Source organism: Pelodiscus sinensis, chromosome 9 (assembly GCF_049634645.1).
Source record: "Pelodiscus sinensis isolate JC-2024 chromosome 9, ASM4963464v1, whole genome shotgun sequence".
Classification (NCBI taxonomy): Eukaryota; Metazoa; Chordata; order Testudines; family Trionychidae; genus Pelodiscus; species Pelodiscus sinensis.
This window is the reverse complement of record NC_134719.1, coordinates 46352365-46365333: the sequence shown is the minus strand read 5'-3', so window position 1 is coordinate 46365333 and position 12969 is coordinate 46352365. Positions and strand designations below refer to the sequence as shown.

At 42.1% G+C, this 12969-nt stretch overlaps 1 protein-coding gene across 4 annotated transcripts in view; it reads right to left on the bottom strand.

Moving 5' to 3' along the window:
• Positions 1–12969, bottom strand: part of DENND1B (DENN domain containing 1B) — a 259577-nt gene that overhangs the window by 50493 nt on the left and 196115 nt on the right. The window lies entirely within an intron of this gene.

Genomic DNA, 12969 nt, shown 5'->3' with positions numbered 1-12969 from the left:
ACAGAAAAGGTTTTAAATATTTTAATATGTCAATGTATAGTCTGCATATTATTTCCATAATAATGATTCAGAGAGATATACTGCAGGGAGTATTATCATGCAGGCAAAGGACATACCCCTCAAGAACATATGCCTTCTTGGTTAAAAAAAATACACACACCAGGTTGGAGGAGGTTTTCCCAGATTTAGGTAAAACAGACAATTTGAGGTCCTGTATTAAAATACACACCTGACTCAGCAAATAGAGCATTTTACTACCACAGCCTTTTATACATAGTAAAAGTCCAGAAGATGGTAAAAAACAAACAAACTAAAACCCCTCACCACCTCTGGCTTTGGGAAGGAAAATGGATCAAATTCACTGCCTATGCAGATTTTTACAATAAGGAGACGGAGGAGCCTTTCAGACACATATTACAAGCCACTTTGAAGACAAACATTTACACCAGTGATTACTGTTCCTCTTGCTGCTACTCCTATTAATTCTGGCAACTTTAGGTGATGCTTGATAAATTATTCTAAATTCTAATTTATAATGCAGTTCAATGCCTCATGTGAGAGAATGAGTTTCCCTCATGTGATCTGTCAGCATATTATTTCAGCCAAAAGTAACCCTAAATCAGCTTCAAATGATCTTTAAGTTACATTTAGTTGTAAACGGTAATAGTACTATCTAAGGAGATGTTGCATTAAAGCCACTGACATGTCATTTTAAAGCTCTGGTTTGATATTTCCGAGAGCTTCCTTCCTCTTACTTTTCCCTTCCATTGTGATTTTTCGAAGTCAAGATCTGGGATGTCTTAGGCTCCAGTTCAGGGCAAACCTTTAAGTTGTCTTAGCTGCTAGATTGGAGTACTGTATATAGGCCTACTGACCCGGGGTGGGGTGGGTGGGGAACAAAGGAGGCAGTTGCCCCAGGCCCTTTAAATTCCACTGGCGCACTATGTGGCACACTCAGTCTGGCTCTGAAAAGGGGACAGCACCCTCTGGGCAGCATACTCCTGTCTCATCCACCCGAGGCACTGCCCCTTCTGGGAGCACAGAGCCAGCACCCCAACATTCCCCAGGGGCCCAGCAATTCTATCACCAACCCTATATTTCAGCAGTTTGCAAACTTGGGTTCCCAGCTCGTCAGGGAAATCTACTGACATGCTGGGACGTTTGTTAACCTGGAACATCTGCCACTCCCAGTGTCTTGTATTTAGTAATCCTGGCCAACAGGAGCAGTGGTAAGTGGTAGCCAGCACATCCTTCAACCCATGCCACTTCCTGGTGAACCATAGTCTCTGGGGGTACATCTATGCTACCCCGCTAGTTTGAACTAGCGGGGTAATGTAGGCATACCGCACTTGCAAATGAAGCCTGGGATTTGAATTTCCCGGGCTTCATTTGCATAAGCGGGGAGCCGCCATTTTTTAAACCCCGCTGGTTCGAACCCCGTGCAGCGCGGCTACACAGGGCTCGAACTAGGTAGTTCGGACTAGGATTCCTATTCCGAACTACCGGTACACCTCGTTCGAATCCTAGTCCGAACTACCTAGTTCAAGCCCCGTGTAGCCGCGCTGCACGGGGTTCGAACCAGCGGGGCTTTAAAAATGGCGGCTCCCCGCTTATGCAAATGAAGCCCGGGAAATTCAAATCCCGGGCTTCATTTGCAAGTGCGGTATGCCTACATTGCCCTCCTAGTTCGAACTAGCGGGGTAGTGTAGACATACCCTGGGAGCTAAGGGGTTCTGTGCCTGCAGACACGCCAAGTACACAAAATGTCTCCATGCAAGAGCGACTTACCTTGATGCGATGGGAACTGAAGTTTGCCAATCCCCTGAGCTATAATGACAATCCAAACCTGTTGAAAAACCAAACCCCGCTCTTCAATGCTTCACTTTTTACCCCCCAAAACTGGCTTATAAATGAGTATGTATAAATAAAATCACTCTAGTCTGTCCAGCCTGCCAACCAGCTCTTGCTTTTTGAAAGTTTCAATTTCTCTGTCTCAGCAGACTAAAGCCTGGTCTGTCCTGGCAGTTTAGGGTGATTTTCTAAACTATGAATCCACACCACAAAGTCCTTTCCATCAACTTTAAGGGCCACTGAAGTCAATTTGATACTCCTGCTTTTCATGAAGAGTGATGTTAGATTCAACCTTGCGTGATAGGTTTTCCGGTAGTGCAGATGCAGCAGCACTATGAAAGTTTGCATTCTTAGTCTCTGGGAGGTATCTCCTAGTGCCCAATGTGACCGCTCTGGCCAGGATTTTCAACTCTGCTGCTCTCCAGATGCACAGGAAAAGCCCCCAGAAAATATGAATTTCATTTCCTGTGTGGCCAGCATGGCAAGCAGACCTCAGACCAGGCAGCCACCTTAGCAGCACACCTGCCCATGAATACCCAGAGTCGCAGTCAAGCTCCAGCATAGAGTATGCAGGAGATCCTGGACCTTATTGCTGTGCGAGTAGAGGAATCTGTTCTCAAAGAACTGTGAACCAGCCAAAGAAACAAAGATGTCTATGCCAAGATCGCAAAGGGCATGGAGGAGAAAGGATACCCCAGGAATACCCAGCAATGCAATGTGAAAATAAAGGAGCTAAGGCCAAAGCACAGTTTGGATCACTGACACAAACATGCCACATGCGATCCTTGGGGGGACCCAACCAGCTTCCCTATCCAGTCCATTGCTGAAGCTTGGTACAGTAATGGGGTGGGTCACAGTGGCTTAATGGGTATGGCATCAGCCTCTGGACCCTGGGATTTTGGCTTAGAGATCCATCCACGTCTGCCTTCTCCACTCCTGGAGCAGATGGGCAACTTTCTCCAGGGCTAGAGGTGGCATCAGCTAAAGGTAGGTAGCGTAAGGCATGAGCTGAAGGCATTCCTCCCAAGAGAGGCAGCCTCAGGCAGCAGCATGGAGGAAGGCGTGGATAAGGAAGAGGAGGAGGATGACATTGGTCAGCAGGCAAGTGGGGTTACCAATGTCACCGACAGCCAGGACCTTTTTAAAACTTTGGAGACAATCCCTTCCCTCCCGAGATGTCTCACAGCCAGGCCTTAATGTTGGGGAGGGCACTTCTGGTGAGTTCACATTTTTTATCATGCTACAAATGAGTTAAGGCAGTTGGGTGGGACCACTGTCCCTACACAGCGGGGACTCCCTGGAACAGCTTGCTAACGTGTCTGTGGACTAATCAGGAATGCTCCTTTTACAGCTCCATAGAGGAACTCTTTGATTCTTCTCACAAGATTTCGGGGAAGGATACCACGCCAGCAGGATGTGACCTGACATCACTGCAGCACAAAGCATTGCAGCATGAGGCCCAGATTTCTGGCCACTTTCAGTCAGCATCTGCTCCTTATTACTCTGTGTGATTCAGAGAGGAATGATACTGCGCATGGCAACCTGGATGAAGCAGAGGACGCTATTAACTGATGCCTTTGCAGTAAAGCACCATTTGCTCATTCCCAATAAATCATGGCTTGAGCCCCTGCCCTGCAATCACATTCGGACTCCCTCTTCACAGAGGCTTGATCCCTGGCCTGTCCTTACCATGCCTGACACCAAACCAAGTCCATCTACTTTCCTAAGATCTCTGTGGTGTACCTGCTGCATAGTGGGCACTGAAAAGAGTAATTGTGGCCTTGTACATAACACATCCCTTTTGTCTTTAAATCTTTTATGCTAAGGGATTAGGTTTTACAGTCGACAGTGTATCTCCTGTAAAATCTGCCCTTCACTTTTCGTAGGAGCAGGTGCTGCAGCAAGCATGCTGCACACTCTCCTGGCTCTGCCAGCTGTCTGGCTAGCACAAATCCACAAGCAAAAATGTGCTAGGGAAGACATGTTCAAAAAGCAAATGCAATTCACTCATTTGGACATGGAGTAGTTAAATGAGTGGAGGAATATGCTGCTGTAGGAGATGCTAGCAGAGCATGAGGACAGGAGACTGAGCAGCGAACAGGAAGTGAAGAACCATGAGAGAGGCCTCAAAAGTGGCAAGGAGTCCTGTGGCACCTTATAGACTAACCGAAGTGTTGGAGCATAAGCTTTTGTGAGCAAAGACCCACTTCGTCAGATGTATGTAGTGGAAATTTCCAGAGGCAGGTATGAATATTCAGGCCAGAATTAGGCTAGAGATAACAAGGTGAATCCAATCAGGGAGGATGAGGCCCATTTCTAGTAGCTGATCTGGAGGTGTGAATACCAAGAGAGGAGAAGCAGCTTTTGTAGTTAGCGAGCCATTCACAGTCTTTGTTTAATCCTGAGTGGATGGTGTCAAACTTGAAGATGAACTGTAGCTCAGCAGTTTCTCTTTGAAGTCTGGTCTTGAAGTTTTTTTGCTGCAGGATGACTACCTTTAGATCTGCAATTGTGTGTCAAGGAAGATTGAAGTGTTCTCCTACAGGTTTTTGTATATTGCCATTCCTAATATCTGATTTGTGTCCATTTATTCGTTTACGTGGGGACTGTCCTGAGAGAGTCTTGTTAGCTATGGTGAATGCATGGTAGCCATCCAGGACAGCTACATGCACAGGAACCCCTCTCCCCCCCCCCCCCCCACACCAGCCTTTGTGGGCCCACATTCCCTATCATTGAGTTCCACAACCTCCTCTCTCAAGAGCAAAGGGAAGAGGGTGTCAAAGGGCAGCCTCACACTCAACCCCCAAGGATACATCGCAGAGCAGCAGTAGGCTGTCTTTCTTACACCTAAGACTACAAACCGTCAGAAGCTCACACTCTGAACTCCTTTTCTGTCTCTGCTGTGTTTCCTCAATAACAGTGTATATTTTCTGAACAACAGTCTTATTATTCCAAAAGCTTCAGAGGGGCAGCTGAGTTAGTCTGTAACTGGAAAAACTTTTAAAAAAAGACTATTTGTTATGCTATTCATTAACCCTATGCTAGACTATGCATTGTTTTTAAGTTTTTCCCGGTCTTTTTATTGCTTGTGCTTGGAGGAGGGAAGTGGGCAGGAAGATGTTACAGGAAAGCAAACTTAATGCAGGGCCACCTCATTAAGAGCACCATGCATGACTCTCATCTCACTATCTGGCCACTTATAAAACTGTTTTTCAAACCTCTTTGATTTGCAGTGCCCTTCACTGTGCTTTCCTTATTGGCCTAGTGTCTTACTACTCATCATTGCTGGCTAGGTGCTGGGCTCCCCACCCTGCCATATAACTTTTCCCCCTTACTCTCACAAACATTATGGAACACAGAGCAGGCTGCTACAACAATAGGAATGTTGCTTTTGCTGAGGTCTAACAGAGACAGTAGACTGTGAAACCTTCCTTTTAAAAATGCCCCAAAGGACATTCTACCACCATTCTGCACTTGCTCAGCCTGTAGTTGAACTGATCCTGCTGTGGTCCAGAGTACCTGTATATGGCTGCTTCATAACCCATGGGAGCAAGGGATAAGCAGGGTTTCCAAGGATCACTACTGGCAGTTCAACGCCTCTGGTCTGAAAAGAAAGTTCTAGTTTGCAGTTTTCTGGAGAGAGAGGAGTTCCTAAAGATGTGCCTTTCCCAATCATTCTACACTGATGTCAGTGAAACAGCCCTGGCAATCCACCAATACCTGCAGCTAAATGCAGAAGTATCCCTTGTGGTTTACAGACTCTTTGGCAAAGTGGTCAGGTGCCAAGATAGAGATGTGCGTTCCATCTATCTCCCCACCACAGTTAAGGAACCCCATCGCAGCAAAACACTCCATGATGTCCTCCATCTTTCCTAGAGACACTACCCTCTGTAGCAGAAGAGCATTCATTGCCTTGGCTACTTGGATCATAATAGCCTGTACTATTATCATAGTACTACTTGGATCATAATAGCTTGTACTGTAGATTCCCCCATCCCCCAATTGAAGCAAGGCCTAACTGCAAGAATGAAACATGATAAAGAAAACTGCTTATTGGGAGAAAATGATGAGGATATGTCTGAAGAACAATGTGGATCAATTTCTCAATGCATCATTCTTCAAGACTCTCTCTAAGCCTTTTCGTATAAGTGTGATTTAACAAGTCAATTCCCAAGTAATTAGCTATCCTAGATGTTGCTAGAAAAACACATTGAGCTTAAACTAACCCTTATGGCTAGTTTAATTAGTCAAGTAGGGTTAGAATCTATGATCCAGGTAAACCGTACAGAAAGATGCAGTTAAAAAAAATATACGGTTTGTCTACACTACACAGTTATCTCAAGATAATTAGCATTATTTTGAAATAATGTGAGCATCTGCACATTCATTACATTATTTCAAAGTAACGGACAGCTTATTCTGAAATCTGTAAACCTCATTCTATAAGGAATAATGCCTATTCTGAAACAGATATTTCAGAATAAGGCGTGTGTAAACGCTCCATTGCTGCTATTTCAAAATAGCCCCTCACCAGGGTCATTTTAAGTTGTGCCTCCTGGGGCTCTAAATCAAGGTAGCACATCTACATTAGGGAAGCCTGACTTGGACTAATTTTGTGGCTTCCCTGCAGTGTAGATGTGCTATTTTGAAATAAGCTATTAGAATAACTATTCTGCAATAACTTATTTCAAAATAAGTGTGCAGTGTCAATGTACCCCTAGAGTTGCCATTTACCACTGTCATTTTCTTATTTTATATTATACAGCCGCTCCCCGGGTTATGACCACCTCCACTTACGACCATCCGCACTTATGACCAAAGCGATCGTAAATGCTGATGCAAGTTACGAATGGCGATCCGCGCTTACGAACAGCGCGGTCGCCATGTAACTCTATGGGATCCGAGTTACGAACACTTCGAGTTACAGACCAAGGGTTGGTCCGTAACTTGTTCATAACTCAGAGAGCGGCTGTAGAATACATGCCTCTTATTTTGGAACATCATGGTCACTGACTATAATAGTGATACCCTAAGTCTACTCCTTATTTTACTTCAGTATAACTCAGCGTTCCCAAAGGAACCCCATCCTACACTAGTTTTCAATGGGTCTTATTCCAAAGCTAAGTGCACTCTAAGTGCATCACTGTTAGCATTTCTGGTAACTTGGTCATGACAATGAGACTGGGGAACCTAGTTGGAGCAGTTTTAAGGACACTATACATTTAGTGTTCTGAGGACTTGTCTGTTACCTGTTAAAAGCATGTTTGCTGTAAACATTTCACCAATTTAAAAGCTTCTCCTCAGAAGATCAAAAATACAGAGTCAGAATTCCTTCAGAACCCGCAGAACCAATGCAATTTTTTCAGGATACCTCTTGTATTTCTGAAACTCTATCTTGCAATTTAACTCACTCCACAGTTATTCACACCCTTATATTTTAAATATCCTATATTTTATTGGGTAACATATTTTGATGAACATAAAACTTCATAAGGAATAACCCTTACGTACTGTACTGTAAATATAAAGAGTGAAATGTTTTATTACAGAAGTAGAATGACCTACTAAACATGAATAAAAATATTTTTATCAGTTTTCTGATATGAGCTAGACATTTCTAACAAATACTATTGAATAAAATCAGAAACTCTGAGTTTTGGAGGAACGTTTCACTGATTTTTAACTAGCACAAAGTCCGTTAGCTCCTTTAGTATTGATCTACAATGTACTTTCAAGCAAGTTTGATCAAAACCCAGTAGGGACTCTATATTGAAAAGTAGACAGCTAATACTCAGACCAAACAATCTATGCCCATACAAGATATTTCTTTTTACAACAGTTGCTATAGAATTTTTTTTGCCCTTTTATGGGTTGCCGCACACAGCAGGAATCAGTTCCTCTAAGCTGCACTCACATTTTCATTATACTATTTATACAGATTCAGATGGAACACTCAAGTTAAATACAAAACATTAAGCTAAAACTATATGATCATATTAAAATCAAAATCAATCTGGGTTAGCAGAGAGATTGTTGCTTTTCACCTTTAGTAAAATTTAACTACAGCAATAAATACATTTCAATTATTTCCAGTCATAGAACTAGGTCAGAAATTTCTTACTCAGCTTTCTTTTGTGGCCAAAAAGGTGCAATGCTTATATCAGTTGCTCATTATCATTAATATTAAAATTTATTTAACACATGTAATACTGTTTTGGTATACAGTAGTTCTGTGTTGGTTTCATTATGAGAACAAAGGGAATGGTATCTCCAATACCGCACTAACCAAATGCTGAATCTTTAAAAACCATCTCTACTTTTATAAAGCCATTGTGCTTTGTAACAAGAGAGCATGTTATAATACCAGCAGGAAGACACCATGGCTGTGTCTAGACTGGCCGCTTTTCCAGAAAAACTTGCCAGCTGTCTACACTGGCTGCTTGAATTTCCTCAAAAGCACTGACAATCTTATGTAAGATTGTCAGTGCTTTTGCGGAAATACTATGCTGCTCTCATTCGGGCAAAAGTCTTTTTCCGAAAAACTTTTGCGCAAAAGGGCCAGTGTAGACAGCAGAGATTTGTTTTCCACAAAAAAGCTCCGATCGTGAAAATGGCGATCAGGGCTTTTTTGCGGAAAAGCGCATCTAGATTGGCCACGGATGCTTCTCCGCAAAAAGTGCTTTTGCGGAAAAGCGTCCTGCCAATCTAGACGCGCTTTTCCGAAAATGCTTTTAATGGAAAACTTTTCTGTTAAAACCATTTCCGGAAAATCATGCCAGTGTAGACGTAGCCCATAGTTTTTGACATTCTCATGGCATATTAGTAGCTAAAGATCCAGATAGTAAGTAAGAACAAAACAGGACTTTATTGCCATTTCAACTTGAGATGGCGCCAATAACATTTACCAAAATAGTTTGAATTTAAAGACTTCTCCTCCTGCTGTTATTTACCTATACAAAAATCTAGATTTCTTTTGGAATAAAAAAATTAAGCCACAGTGAAGACCCTACAGGCACAAAGTATATTTATCCTTTAAATGCAGCTGTGACTCTCAATACAATCCTCAAGCTAAAAATGTTATAGGTGAGCTAAGATCAAGCATAAAAGTACTGTACCTAATCAAAAGGCCTAGTCTTTAATCAGATTTTTTCCCTACAAAAATATCTTTGCTGCACCCACTGCCAAATCTATACCCTAATTTTGGAAGAAGAGTTAGGACAAATCACATCCCATTGCACTCCTTGACAAATTATCTCAACAGCAATACAGGTTGTACCTTTCTCAACAGGGACTCATTGGTCCAGCAACATCCCTAGTCCAGCAAGGACCACAGATGTTCCTGGACCACAGAGCCCAGGAAGAGGGAGGTCTGGTGGCGGGCAGGAGTGCCATAAAGGGCACCGGCGACTCAGCCAGGGGCCCAAAGAGTGTGTGTGTGGGGGAGGGAGGAAGGGGGAAGGAGGGATGGGCATCATAGGAGGGAGTTCTGGCCCCCTTGGCTGGGGAGCTCTAGCCAGGCCATGGCATGGCCCTTCGGCCCCGGCCAGGGAGCTCTTGGACTGTCCCATCTGAGGAGTTCTAGCAGCTTTCTGGCTCCAGCGGATGGGAAACTCCAGCCCCAGTGGCAGCCAGAGTGCTCTAGCCTGGGTTGCAGAGTTCCGTCCCTGTCCCTCCACCCTGGCTGCTGAGCTCTGGTTCCAGCCATGGAGCCTGGTGGCTGTGCAGCTCTGGCTGTAGAGCTCTGGCCCTGGCAGCAGTGGGGCTGGGGAAAGCCCCAGGGGGCTGAAGCAGCAGAAGGGGCAGGCTGGAGCCTTAGCCCAGTAGCAGCACACCAAGAGGAGAAAGATCTTTTCTGGTCCAGCAAATCCCCTCATTCGGGACCAGTCCGGTCCCGAGGGTGCCAGACAAGTGAGATCCAACCTGTAGTACACCGATATATGTACTCTTCAGAAACTGATATTAGCCTTTCTTTTAATGCACTTTTGCAAATGTCTCAGTCTTGTCATTACTCAAGGTTTGGTTTGGGTCAATTTCCTTAATATTTTAATGTTAGATGGTTTATTATCCCCTTACTTCCTGCACAAAGAGAATATAATTTCAGTATATCTTTCTCTTGAATGGCTTAATCTTTCTGTTGCCTAACTTTCTGAAGGGAAGCCAGAAATTTTTAGGGTAGAAAATAAATCATAGCAGTTGTTTATAGTCATTACTCTTTTTTAATTACATATGTTTTTAAGGAAGATTATTTGTTTCATTATTGTATGTAAAATAGATTCTTTCCTCCTTACTTTACCTTGATTAATTACATTTTTATCATACCAGTGTTTAATCTCTACCTCTCCAATATTTTAACAGTTTTTCTCCTTTGCTTATTTTTGTGATGTTCAATTTAATTCTTAACAAGCATAGACTTTCATTCTCATTCATTACATTTACTCTTCTTGGTCAAAATCAACCTGTTTTCTTCCTCAACTTTTCCTGTTCTGAACAGACTGTCGGTAGGCATATCTAGTTAAGCAAGAAGTTTCTATACCATGAAAAGAGGTATTACTTGACTGTTTTACGGTATATTTCATGCTTGGGATTAGTGACTGCTGTCTTACACCCTGGCCAGACCTTCTTCCAGGGAATTCTATAAGGATCAGTAGGCAGCTGGTCTGCTGATGCCTTCAGCATAGCATATAAATTCTCTTATCTGTGGGGAAATATTTATTCTTCTTTGAGTGATTGGTCATGAGCATTACAAGTGATTCAGGTGATTGGCCATGTGCATTCCAAGTCAGAATTCTCTGGCGGATAGCCTCAGTGGTTTGTTTTGATGCCACGATTGGTCAAAGACTTTATCTAATAAGAATCTCGATTTTGCCAAAATATGCTCCAACAAGAAAGTGTAAAATAAAGTGGAAAGAGTACCAACTTTGCATGCAAATTGAATGACAACATTATTATGTTAATTACATTCCTATAATCTTTGCATCTGATGTGTAATTCAAATCTCTGTTTACATAACTGTATAATAGTCCAAATTTGTAATGTCATGGATTAGTATTTCTAAAGGAATATATCGTAAATGATCAGGAAAAAGGAGAAAACAGTGATAGGGAAAAATTTACAGATGATACAAAATTATTCCAGATAGTTAAGTCCAAAGTGTCTGCCAAGAGTTACAAAGGACCTTGCTAAATTGAGTAAGTGGACAATGGCAGGTATTGGTAAATGAGAAATAATGCACATAGTAAACAATAATCCCAAGTATACATACTAAATGATCGGGATTAAATTAGCTGTTACCACTCGAGAAAAAAGATCTTGGAGTCACTGCAGACAGTTTTCTGAAACTATCCACTCAATGTGAAGCAGCGGTCAAAAAAGCTCACAGAATGTTAGGAACCATAAGAAAAGAGAAAGATAATAAGACAGAAAATATCATAATACCACCATATAAATCCATGTAACACCCACTGAATGCAGCTCTGATTAACCCATCTCAAAAAAGATGTTAGAATTAGAAACGGTACAGAGAAGGACAACAAAAATGATTAGGGGTACAGAACATTCCATATGATGGGAGCTTAAAACGACTGGAATTGTTCATCTTAGAAAAGAGATGACCCAGGGAGAGTATGATAGAAGTTTATTAAATCATGAACCGCACAGAGAAAATGAATAGGAAATCCTTATTAACTGCTTCACATAACCACCAAAAATCGAGGGACACCCAATTAAAATTAATAGGCAGAAGGTTTAAAACAAAAGAAAGTACTTATTTACACAACACACAGTGAATCTGTGAAACCTGTTGAGATGAGAAGTGGTAAAGACCAGTAGATAGCTTGTTTCAGAAAAGAACTACTTAAGTTCATGGAGGATATGTCCATCGGTGGCTATTAGCCAAGATGGTTGGAGATGCAAATCCATGAACCTGGAGGTTCATGTAAACTTTCAAATACCAGAAGCTGGGACTGACAACAGGCAATGTATTACTTGAAATTGCCCTGTACTAGTCATTCCCTCTGAAACGTCTGACATTGGGTACTGTCAGATGACAGGATACTCAGCTAGATAGAGCACTGTTCTTATGATACATGTTTAAATATTATGGAACCTAATCTGAACAGGAAGAATTGAAGACATGTTCTGGGTTGAACTTGTACTGAGCAAAGCACAAGGAACTTAAAGCTCACCTTCACAGTCCCCTAATCCTGGTAATATCTCTGGGCAGGATTGGTCTCCTGCACTCAGTTAAAGTAGGACATGGGTATTTCTCACTTAGAATAGTTGCATCCAGCCCAAAGGCCCAAAAATTCATAGCTGAGCACTGGCATGACATAGAAATATCCCAGCCCTTTTTTCCCTTGTGATGGCTGTTTTCACGGCAGCAAAAGAGGGGAGTGGCCTAATTTCCCGTCATCTCTACACCAATGGAGATTCACCCTTACATTGGGATAATTATTGATGGACCAAGTTAAGTAAGTTTTATGGCCAAATTCCTCTAGCACAGAGAATCTGGTTCAAATTTTGCTTATGCAGGAGTTGTGTGCATTATGATTCACTAAGCTAACTGTGAGGTTTAGTATTTCACGTCTCATTTTTATAATAATTTACTAAATTCTAGTGAAGAAATAAAGAGAAATTAAAAACAGAATCAATTTTTTTCTCATCTGCTACTCCATTGGAAATAATGGAAAGCAAATAAAATGGTAAATATTGGGAAGCAAAACTTTTACGATTGTAGGGTTACAGAGAGAAAGACAGAGTATCCATCTGTCTTTTTATCATTACTGAAATAACTAATGTTTGAAATGGTTGTAAGATCCGAGCAATGGATCTTCTGGAGGGACTTTGGTGCAAAAGGGAGGGGAGGTAGTAAAGGAACTCCCTTCCTGGTTAATTATGGGAGAAAACAAGGGAGGGTTACCTGCACTGTATATGTTATCTGCCAGACATCTAACAATAAAGTTGTCGGCTGATTAAACCCATATTAAATGTCTCCTCTTATTCTTGTCACACAAAGATCCACATTGCCACACAAAGATCCACATCTACTAGATACTGAACTTACATTAACTGATTTCAGTTAGGTGTTCATTCAATCTTTAGACAACAACTTTCAGTCAC